Consider the following 12,754-nt stretch of genomic DNA (forward strand, 5'->3'; position numbering starts at 1 on the left):
CCCTCGTGCATGCTATAGACACAAACAACTTTTTTCCATCCCCTTGGGACGATCGCCCGCCCATCCTTAACTGCCTTGAGGAAGACTTCTAGATCATTATCATGGTACTATGAATTATATACTTTAACCTCGGTTGCATCTACTCCGGTCATGTAGTTTGCAAGGTAATCGTCAATTAACTACTTCAGAAACCATTGAAAGAGAAAACTTTCAAATACTCATGTCTAAGAGGGTAACTCGTTGTGGGCAGGGGCAGGGGAAAAGGCATCACATTACTTACCATCCTAAAGTTCACTGTTATCTTGGACAAAGTGTAAATAAAGAGATAATTCCCATCACCAGTCTCTTTCGCCTAACAATCTTTCTTAGTTTCCTCACTTGACGCTTGCTCAAGAATATCGCATTGCCCCATACGCAAAAGGGGTCAAAGTGTGGATCAGTAACGTAGATATATGTTCCTAGAGGCAACAAGTAAATGTTAGAAGCTAAACTGCGATCGCACAAATGGTGTAAACTACAACTACCTACGCTCCTAAGTACAAGTATTTTTAGAGATTTCTATATGAAGTACATACAGATGTAAATAGACATAGTTTAGATTAGAATGTAGATTCATACATTTTGCTCCGTATGTAGTCTATATTGGAATATCTAAAAATCTTTATATTTACGAACAAATGGTGTATAAGACATGGGATGCAACTAATCTCGACAACAAACAACAACATCGCCCATTGTAGTTGTGAGTAAGTACATGGAAAGGCAATGTTAACTACAACAGGGTTAACATCAACCAAAAATAGTAAGTGGTAATAAAACAACAACATCTATAGTTATATCTTCATACGGTAGCAAAGGGACGGATTAGAAAATGGATATAATTTTTTACTGGAATGGCCACGTTTCATTATAGACAACCGTATAGCCAATGAAATTGGTACTGAACTACTAATCTAAATGAAATTGATAGAGTTAAACATCAGAAGGCAACTCCTGCTAGAGCAGAGAATGGCCCTGTTGTCTATAAAAATGTAAGGGAAATAGATAAGACGGGTTAGGCGTGTTTACTATAACATGCTTAATACATCAACCGTACAAAACATGGCCATTGCAACTGGTATTGGTAAGATTCAACTGGTCAGTTCATACTTGGTAAGTCCGGAGGGGTAGTTGCCCGGGCACTTCATATGGGCAAGAGCCCGGACCAAGTCGACCGCAGCGAAGGCGAGGTGTTGCTCCGGGTCGAAGTGTGGCTCAGTGCTGCTGACATGTGTACATGCTAGAAGCAAGTAATGTTAGAAGTTTAACAACAATTGCACAAATAATGTAAAATACTGTAGACATGGAATACATCTAACCTCGACGGCAAATAACAACATCGCTTCTTATGTCCCTGTGTAAGTACATGGAAAGGAATATTAACTAGAATAGGGTTAGCATCCACCAAAAATAGGAATTGTAAATAAAACGACAACATCTCTGGTATATCTTCATTGTGGAGAGTAGTACGGTGGCAAAGGGACAGAATAAAAAATAGATACAGCTGTTAATTGCAACAGGCTTAACAGCATCCTAAGTTATGTTTTGTAAGTTTGTATCTGCTATTGTTGAAATTTAGCTAGATAGTTCATACTTAAACATCACACAGTATGCAATACTGAAAGTAAAAAGGCACGTTTAACTATAGGCAATGTAGTATGGCCAATGAAACAGGTACTGATAAAAATGCAATTGATGGAGTTAAACAACACAAGGAAGTGCTGCCATAAAAAAGAATGGCCCTTTATCTGTAGAAAGGTAGGAAAAATACCTAATATGTGTTAGGCATGTTTACTACAACATGCTAATGCATACAAAACATTGCCATTGCAGTTGGTATTGGTAAGAATGAATTGTTCAATTCATACATGGTAAGTTGTGAGGGGTAGTTGCTGGGGCACTTCAACTTGGCCAGAGCCCGCCCCAAGTCAGCGGCCATGGAGGCGAGGTGTTCTTCCGGGTCGAAGCGTGGATCGGTGCTTTGACATGTGTACCTGTAGGCAACCAATAAATGTTAGAAATTAAACTGCAACTTCACAAATGATGCGAAATACTTTAAGACATGGGGTGCAGCTAACCTTGATGGCAAACAACATCACCGCTTTTTATGGCCCTGCGTAAGTCCATGGAAAGGCATGTTAAGTAGAACATGGTTAACATCCATCGAAAATAGCAAATGGAAATAAAATGACAACATCTCTAGTGATTCATCGTGGAGAGTGGCATGGTAGCAAAGTGACAAATCAAAAAATGGATACAAATGTTAATTATGACAGGCTTAACAACATCCTAAGTCATGTATTGTATGTTTGTTGCTGGTATTGGTGAAATTGAGCTGGAAAATTAATACTTGAACATCACACAGTGTGCAATACTGAAACAAACAAGACACGAACATGCTGAATACATCAACCATACAGAACATAGCCATTGCAAGTAGTATTGCACTACTGAAATTCAGAAATTTTACGTCTGCCATGGCACACGGCAAAGGGGGGAACCACGGACGGCAAAGGCTTTGCCGTCGGTCAGCAGACGGCAAAAAAAATCCGGTGAAGAGGTTCTTTGTTGTCTGCTTTTTTAAAGCGGACGGCAAAGAATCTTTGCCATGAGGGGGCAGACGGCAAATTAAATGGGACGACAGATACACCAACGGTCCCGTTAAGTGTTAACGGGAGGCCTCCTGTCTTTGCCGTCTGCCATCCCCCCTTTGCCATGAGGGGGCAGACGACAAAGGGGGGAACCAAGCCCCCCTCTCTCCCCTCTTTGCCGTCTTCCATGCCCCCTTTACCATGTGGGGGCAGACGGCAAAGGGGGGAACCAAGCCCCCTCTCTCCCCTCTTTGCCGTCTGCCATTCCCCCCTTTTCCATGAGGGGGCAGACGACAAAGGGGGGAACCAAGCCCCCCTCTCTCCCCTCTTTGCCGTCTGCCATGCCCCCTTTGCCATGTGGGGGCAGACGGCAAAGGGGGGAACCAGCCCCTTTTTATTTTATTTCTAATTATATCCAACATTTTTCACAATAATCAAGATATATATATATATATATATTTTACATAAATAAATTTGTTTCCGTACTCATAACCATATTCAAATAACTTTCATCCATAGTACATACATATTATGCAAGTTCCATCCGTACCAAACCATATATTACACCAGTTTCATCCACATGCATACAAAGTTTCATATATATCCATATACTACAATAGTCTCAATACAAGCTTCTGTGAAGCCATGGTACAAGAAATGATCTTCAAGCATTCCATCAATATAATCCAAGCTTCCCGTGAAGTGAATGTAATCTGCAAAATGAAAAATAAGAAAGTTAGAAGAGAATAATACTAGATGAAGAAGTATATATAGATTATTTGGGAGAGAAATTAGCTAAGTCAGAAGAAGAAGAAGAACAAAATATGATGTTTATGAGGTAATCAACAACAACAACAAAAATGTGAATATGAAATAGGAGAAGAAAGAGGAGGAGGAAAAGAAGAAGAAATCAAGAAGAAGGAGAATAAGAAGGATAAGGAGGAGGAGGAGGAGAAGGAGCAGAAGAAGGAGAGGGTCTATCCTCCTTCTCCTTCTTCTCCTCCTCCTCGCCTCCTCCTTCTTCTCCTCCTCTTCCTTCTCCTTCTCATCTCCTTCTCTTCTTCTTCTTCCTTCTTTTCATTTTTCCTATTTCTTCTCCTCTTCTCCTCTTCTTGGAGCTAAATTATATAATTATGTCTTTTTGGAGATAAATGGGCTAATTATGTCATTTTAGAGGAAAACAAGCTAAGTATATAATATTCATGAGCTAACCAAGGTTCTTATGCCATTTTGAGCTTATTATGTCATTTTGGAGCTAAATGGGCTAATTATGTGATTGTTGGGGAAAATAAGGTAAGGAGAATATGAAAGAGGAGAAGAAAGAGGAGGAGGAGAAGAATAAAAAGAAATCAAGAAGAACGAGAAGGAGGAGGAGGAGGAGAAGGAGGAGAAGGGGAAGTTCTTCTCCTTCTCCTTCTTCTCCTCCTCCTTCTTCCTCTCCTCCTCCTTTTCCTCTTTTCTTCTTCTTCTTCTTCCTTCTTTTCATATTTCCTATTTCTTCTCCTCTTCTCCTCTTCTTGGAGCTAAATTATCTAATTATGTCTTTTTGTAGCTAAATGGGCTAATTATGTCTTTTTGGAGCTAAATGGGCTAATTATGTCATTTTTGAGCTAAATTGGTCATTTTGAGCTTATTATTTCATTTTTAGCTAAATTGGTCATTTTAATGAGCTAACCAAGGTTCTTATGATGTTTTCACCTAACTAAGCTAATTATTTCATTTTGTAGGATAATTAGCCAATTTAGTCTTTCTTGGATGAGTCTAAGCTACGTAGAAGAAGAGAAAGATAAGAAGCAAGAAGAGAAGAAGAAGTAAAAGAAGAAGGAGGAGGAGGAGGAGAAGGAGAAGGAAGAGGAGAAGAAAAAGAAAAGAAGAAGGAGAAGGAGGAGGAAGAAGGAGGAAGAAGAAGGAGAAGGAGGAGCTCCTTCTCCTTGTTCTCCTCCTTCTCCTTCTTCTTATCCTTCTTCTTCTCTTCTTCTTCTTCTTCCTTCCTTTTATTTTTCCTCTTTCTTCTCCTCTTGTCCCCTTCTTCGGGCTAAATTAGCTAAGAATGCCTTTTTGGAGCTAATTATGTCATTTCGAGGATAATTAGCTAAGTTAGGTCATGTTTTATTAAATAGACCATTTTGGAGCTAACTAAGCTAATTATGTCATTTAGGTGGAAGCCTAGCTAACTATAGGTCATTTTGGAGCTAACTTGGGTAAAATGTGTCATTCATGAGCAAACTATGCTTATTAAGCCATTTTGGATCTAGCTATGCTAATTATAGGCCATTTAATACCTAAGTTAGGGGGAATAGGTCATCTTCGAGCTACCTAATCCTTATTATATCATTTAGGAGAGAACTTAGCTAACTATAGGTTATTTTTTATTAAATAGGTCATTTTGGAGCTAACGAAGCTAATTGTGTCATTTAGGTGGAAGCCAAGCTAAGTATATAATATTCATGAGCTAACCAAGGTTCTTATGCCATTTTAAGCTTATTATTTCATTTTTTGGTAAATTGGTCATTTTAATGAGATAACCAAGGTTCTTATGATGTTTTCACCTAACTAAGCTAATTATGTCATTTTGTAGGATAATTATCCAATTTAGTATTTCTTGGATGAGTCTAAGCTACGTAGAAGAAGAGAAAGACAAGAAGCAAGAAGAGAAGAAGAAGTAAAAGAAGAAGGAGGAGTAGGAGAAGGAGAAGGAAGAGGAGAAGAAGAAGAAAAGAAGAAGGAGAAGGAGGAGGAAGAAGGAGGAAGAAGAAGGAGAAGGAGGAGCTCCTTCTCCTTCTTCTTATCCTTCTTCTTCTCTTCTTCTTCTTCTCTTCTTCTTCTTCTTCCTTCCTTTTATTTTTCCTCTTTCTTCTCCTCTTGTCCCCTTCTTCGGGCTAAATTAGCTAAGAATGCCTTTTTGGAGCTAATTATGTCATTTCGAGGATAATTAGCTAAGTTAGGTCATGTTTTATTAAGTGGTCTAACTAAGCTAATTATGTCATTTAGGTGGAAGCCTAGCTAACTATAGGTCATTTCGGAGCTAACTTGGGTAAAATGTGTCATTCATGAGCAAACTATGCTTATTAAGCCATTTTGGATCTAGCTATGCTAATTATAGGCCATTTAATACCTAAGTTAGGGGGAATAGGTCATCTTCGAGCTACCTAATCCTTATTATATCATTTAAGAGAGAACTTAGCTAACTATAGGTCATTTTTTATTAAATAGGTCATTTTGGAGCTAACGAAGCTAATTGTGTCATTTAGGTGGAAGCCAAGCTAAGTATATAATATTCATGAGCTAACCAAGGTTCTTATGCCATTTTGAGCTTATTATTTCATTTTTTTGGTAAATTGGTCATTTTAATGAGATAACCAAGGTTCTTATTATGTTTTCACCTAACTAAGCTAATTATGTCATTTTGTAGGATAATTAGCCAATTTAGTCTTTCTTGGATGAGTCTAAGCTACGTAGAAGAAGAGAAAGAGAAGAAGCAAGAAGAGAAGAAGAAGTAAAAGAAGAAGGAGGAGGAGGAGGAGGAGGAGAAGGAAAAGGAAGAGGAGAAGAAGAAGAAAAGAAGAAGGAGAAGGAGAAGGAGAAGGAAGAACGAGGAAGAAGAAGGAGAAGGAGGAGCTCCTTCTCCTGCTTCTCCTCCTTCTCCTTCTTCTTATCCTTCTTCTTCTCTTCTTCTTCTTCTCTTCTTCTTCTTCTTCCTTCCTTTTATTTTTCCTCTTTCTTCTCCTATTGTCCCCTTCTTCGGGCTAAATTAGCTAAGAATGCTTTTTTGGAGCTAATTATGTCATTTCGAGGATAATTAGCTAAGTTAGGTCATGTTTTATTAGATAGACCATTTTGGAGCTAATTATGCCATTTCGAGGATAATTAGCTGTAACATCCCAATTTTCTTACATTCGGATGTTAATAGATCATTCATATGCATCTCATATTTTTATGCATTATTTTGTTCTTCTGAAAATTCTATTCATTATGTGACTGCGGGCAATTTATTAGAGTGGAGATAATATGACTTCTCCCATGTCGAATTAAAGTGCATAACGTTTCGAATATTATTTGGAGTTACCAACTTGGTTTTGCAAATTTTTATAATGTCCGAAATTATCTTTAGTTAAGTTTTCAAATGCTTTTTGCGTGGCCTATTGCATTAAAACTATTTTTCAAAATATGCATTAGGTGGAACTAGGTTCCTTTATTATTTATTAGGGGATTTATTTTATACTTATATATATGTGTCTATATTAGCATTTTAATATATATATATATCTATATGTATATATATATATATATATTACTAAATGCGTATATTATACGTATATATTTTGTGTATGTATATATTACTATTTTAGTATATTTATATCAGTATATATTTGTTGGTATTTATTTAGCTAGAAAAATATATTTTTTTCTTTTAATTCTTTTTTTTTCGTAGCTGTTTTCCTAAAAAAAACTAACTAGGCCAAGCCAGCTGGCTAAGCCAGCCAGCCCAGCCAGCTCCCAGCGAGCCAGGCACCAGCCCCAGCTCGCAGGCACCAGCACGTTCCAAGGACCGAAGCTCCTTTTGCCCCAGCTAGCTTTGACCAGCTCCACCGCATGTGCCCAGACCACGAGCCAGCACCCCGCAGCGCACCAGCACCCAGGTGGCCAGCGCAGCCAGCACCCCACGTGCCCAGCGCCCAGCGCCTCGTTTCCTCCAGACCGAGTCCCACCCTGAAATCGCCAGGAGCCTCGTTTGTTGGCAGGAACCGAGTAGGACTCCTTTTCCATCGCTAGAATAAAAGTCTAGGAGCACCGAGACCCCTGCTCCAGATTCTCCCCGCCGCCGTCTCGCACGCACAGCGCCACCGCCTCGCACACGCAGCAGCCTCGAGCTTCGCAAGAACACGCCGCGCACGTTCGAGTTTGTCCGTGTTCGTCGGAGTTCGCGGAGCCGCCGTCGCCGGAGTCCGTTCGACCGCCACCGGAGCATCATCGGAGGAGCCACACCAAGACGGTTCCGTTTTTCCCCGCTATTCGTGGTGAGAACGCACGCATGAGCCGATTCATCAAATCCTGATGAAGAGCTACAGGACGAAATTAAATCTGTTTTTAATCTGTTTTTAGCTCTATCAGATTCTCGGTAAAATTTTGAAACGCGTTTATCTTTTTACTCGTAACTCCGATTCAGGAAATTCTTTTTCCTGTGATCTCGTATTGATGAGTAGAACATGATAGAACCAGTAGTTTTCAGTTTTACGATTTTTTTTGTTAAGCAGATTATTTTAAACATACCGGAGGCCATATTTTGCAAACCGTAAATCTGATTTAGTTGATTCTTTTTGCGTTGTCATCGTATCAGCATGTAGATGATTTTATACCTGTTGCCATGCTATTTATGCTTTGGTTTTAAACAAGTTGTTTTATTGCCGATGGTTTTATTTGGTGTTATGTGATTGTGGTGATTGATTGGTGTGGTTGTTTGCAACGTGTAGATTGTGCGGAGTGCGACGCCAACTATTGTCAGGAGTGTGACTTTCTGAACCAGAATCAAGGCAAGTTACATGTTGATCACCCTTTACCTATTATTTTTTTCTATGCATGTAGTATTATACCACCCTATGAAGATTATGCATGTATAGGAAGATTATTATTGCTATGCTAGTGAGCTATATCCCCTCGTCATTGAAGATCGTGCTAGATACATTTTGCTATGCTATGTAGACGGGGATTGGTTCCTGTATTCATTGAGATTATGTGAGGATTACTACAAAAAAGTTTGAGTAGTAATTAAGGATTTAATTCACCTCTGGGCGGATATGGTATTGCTGGGTGGTTTCAAGAACATCATGGTTTCTACCCTGTGAATGTAAGTGGATGCCGCCCAGGTTCAAAAAGATCAAACAGACTTAGTGACTAGTAGCTTCCTTGTGCGACCACTGGCTATTATGGGCTCTAGCTTAGTTGATCAGTCGTGGAAACCTTACCCGGATGTGCCAGCTGATGTAGCTATGATAGGTGGGACGGGCCTCCTGTGGGACTAGGTGACTGCTTCTCAAAAAATTCGTCTCAATTTTCGGGTTGGGTCCAGTGGGTATAGCGTACTAACCTCTGCAGAGTGTATAAACTAATCATGATTAGCCGTGTCCCCGGTTATGGACAATTTTGAGCAGCTAGGCCATTACAGTTGTTGGATGATCTTGACAGATGACACACTTAATAAAATTTGATGGGAAACTTAATAATGGTAATAGGTTGGAGTTGGAGATGCCAATTCAACCATATGTAAGTTATTGTAGCAAACAAATTAAAACTTGACTATTAGGTAGCTATGAGGATAAAATAAGCTTTCTGCAAAATAACCATCAACCTTTCTTTTGTTATACTATGCATATACATGTAGGTCTGTTATATTATTTTTCCTGTGTAACTTGCCAATACATTCAAAGTATTGACCTATATGGCTGCAACGTATCATGTTGCAGGATATTCAGACGAGGAGTAAGGTACCGTTAGGGTCGCGAGTCTTCACTCAACATCGCCAGTGGGCTATGATGGGACTCATCGTTATTATTCTGCTACTTTTCCGCTGTTTGATAGAATAAAGCTAGCTAAGTGCTATGCAGATTGTTATATTTTATAAATTCTGGATCATACGTTGTTATAAATGATGCACTTGCTATATCTGGTTTTCATCTATACTGTGTGTGCTAGCGAGTCGATCCAGGGACTAGCACAGTAAAGCACAGAGACTCAAATCCTTCGAGGTTTGGTCGTTACAGATGGTATCAGAGCAATGCGTTGACTGTAGGTCGTGGCCCTAGAAAACGGATTAGAAAAGCCATAGGAGTGAAAATTTATTCTATACACTTTGTCTACATCTTACTCTTTCATTAGACAACCACTCTAGTATCTTGACCAGCTTAGGTAGGAACTAGTGCTGAGACCACCACTTATCTTGTTTTATTTGTGCTATGAACGTGCTAGCGTATCTGATTATGCCCGCTTTGTGGCATGACGATACTAGGTTGCATGCTTGATTGTTATTTTGCTTGTTTGTTAAATTAGGATCTTGTCGAGATTATTCGACTATATATATAGATATGTTTGATTATTGTTATGCTTGTTTGTGTTATTGCTATGGTGTTTTGTTGCCTCATATATATTACCTTGATCATACTATGCATACAGGTAGAATATCTATATTTCTTTAGACCTACTCTATCTATTACTTATCTATTCTTGCCAACCAAAACCCTTAGTATGCCTATTAGAGTGTGTTCCCCAGGAGCTGAGATGATAGCAGGTGTTGGTTGTCATCAGTTAAACTTGCCTATTGGAGTGAGTTCCCTACATATTTGATCATACTGAAGTCACAAGGTCTGGATATTATTTTGGGTTTGGACTGGTTACAATTATATGAAGGAGTTATCGATTGTGCTAGTCGATCTATTTCTCTCAGTGCACCAGGAGGGAAGAGAATCAAATATGTATGTAAGTACAAACATAAGAGGATGCAGGTGAACTCTCTTAAGGGGGGTAGCCTGGAAGAGGTGCCAGTTGTGAAGGATTATCCAGATGTGTTTCCGGAGGAGTTGCCAGGTATGCCACCAGATAGAGATATTGAGTTCCTCATTGATTTGATTCCTGGTAGTGGACCTATTGCAAAGAGACCATACAGAATGCCTCCTCAAGAGTTGGAGGAATTGAAGAAGCAGTTGAGGGAGTTACAGGCACAAGGATTTATTCGCCCAAGTTCATCACCTTGGGGAGCCCCTGTTTTATTTGTAGAGAAGAAGGATGGAACCTTGAGGATGTGTGTTGATTATCGTTCTCTGAATGAGGTAACCATTAAGAATAAGTATCCTTTGCCTATGATAAATGATCTGTTTGACCAGTTTGAGGGAGCTACTGTGTTTTCTAAGATTGATCTTCGTTCTGGTTATCATTAATTAAAGATTCGTGAGCAAGATATTCCAAAGACCGCTTTCACTACGAGGTATGGGTTGTATGAGTATACTGTTATGTCATTTGGATTGACTAATGCCCCAGCATACTTCATGAATATGATGAACAAGGTGTTTATGGAGTTCTTGGATAAATTTGTGGTTGTTTTCGTTGATGATATATTGGTGTTCTCCAAGAATAAGCAAGAGCATGAAGTGCATTTGCGTTTGGTGTTGGAGAAATTGAGGGAGCACGAGTTGTATGCCAAGTTCAGTAAATGTGAGTTTTGGCTGGATGAGGTAGCATTCCTTGGCCATGTTATATCAGGTAATGGAGTTGCAGTTGATCCATCCAAGGTTGCTGCTGTTACAGAGTGGGAGGCACCCACGTCAGTTGGTGAGATTCGCAGTTTCTTGGGCTTAGCAGGTTATTACAGGAGGTTTATTGAGAATTCCTCAAAGATTGCAAAGCCTATGACTGAAGAAGGGGAATAAGTTTGTTTGGACTGATGATTGTGAAGCTAGCTTTCAGGAGTTGAAGCAACGTTTAGTCACAGCACTAGTTTTAACTCTGCCAGACATACACAAAGACTTTCAGGTATATTGTGATGCTTCTCGTCAAGGACTTGGGAGTGTTTTGATGCAGGAAGGTAAAGTTGTTTCTTATGCTTCACGTCAGCTTAAGAATCATGAGCATGATTATCCTACACATGATTTGGAGTTAGCCTCACTTGTGCATGCATTGAAAACTTGGAGGCATTATCTCGTTGGTAATCATTGTGATATATTTACTGATCATAAGAGCCTGAAGTACATATTTACTCAGAGGGAGTTGAACCTCAGACAGAGGAGATGGTTGGAGCTTATTAAGGATTATGATTTGAATGTACAGTATCATCCTGGTAAAGCTAATGTTGTTGCTGATGCATTGATTTGTAGGAGCCATGCTAATGCAATTAATATTAAGGATATGCCACCGGAGTTATGTGAGCAGTTCAGAAATCTGAGATTGGATATGGTCCCTAGAGGCTATTTGGCTACACTTGAGGTAAGGCCTACTTTGCTTGACAAAATTAGAGGAGCTCAAAAGGATGATAAGTATATTCCTGAGATAAAGGAGAATATGCTAAAAGGGAAGGCAAAAGATTTCCATGAGGATGAACATGGAACTATATGGTTTGAGAAGCGTATTTGTGTACCTCAGGATGCAGATATAAGGAAGTTGATTCTTCAGGAGGCGCATGATTCACCTTATTCTATCCATCCAGGTAATAGTAACATGTATTTGGATTTGAGGGAGAGATTTTGGTGGCCTAGCCTGAAGAGGGAAATTGCTGAGTATATTGCGGTATGTGATGTGTGCGAGAGAGTAAAAGCAGAGCATCAGAAACCAACAGGTTTGTTACAACCTTTGCCTATACCTGATTGGAAGTGGGATCAGATTGGTATGGATTTCATCACTGGATTACCCAGGACTCGATCAGGTTATGATTCTATTTGGGTAGTTGTTGATCGATTGACTAAAGTCGCTCACTTCATCCCGGTAAAGACTACCTATACCAGTGCTAAGCTAGCTAAGATTTATATGTCCAGAATTGTCTGTCTGCATGGAGTTCCAAAGGAGGTAGTGTCTGATAGAGGTACTCAGTTCACTTCTAAATTTTGGCGTCAGTTGCATGAATCATTGGGTATTAGACTAGAGTTCAGTACAGCATTCCATCCACAGACAGATGGGCAGACTAAGAGGGTGAATCAGATATTGGAGGATATGTTGAGAGCTTGTGCTTTGGACTACGGGTCCAGTTGGGATGATAATTTACCATATGCAGAGTTCTCATATAACAACAGTTATCAGGCTAGTTTGCAGATGGCACTGTTTGAGTTTTTGTATGGTAGGAAGTGCAGGACACCATTGATGTGGGATGAGGTTGGAGAGCGTCAGTTCTTTGGACCAGACTTGATTAGAGATGCTGAGGAGAAAGTCAGGTTGGTTCGTGACAGGCTAAAGATAGCACAGTCCAGACAGAAGAGTTATGCCGATGCAAAGCGTAAGGAGGTGACATATGAGGTAGGAGACCGTGCATACCTCAGAGTTTCACCACTTCGTGGAATTAAGAGGTTTGAAATCAAAGGTAAGTTAGCACCATGCTTTGTGGGGCCTTACAAGATCTTGGAGCGTCAAGGAGAAGTAGCGTATTAGTT

The sequence above is a fragment of the Hordeum vulgare genome, chromosome 4H, assembly GCF_904849725.1.
Source record: "Hordeum vulgare subsp. vulgare chromosome 4H, MorexV3_pseudomolecules_assembly, whole genome shotgun sequence".
Taxonomy (NCBI): domain Eukaryota; kingdom Viridiplantae; phylum Streptophyta; class Magnoliopsida; order Poales; family Poaceae; genus Hordeum; species Hordeum vulgare.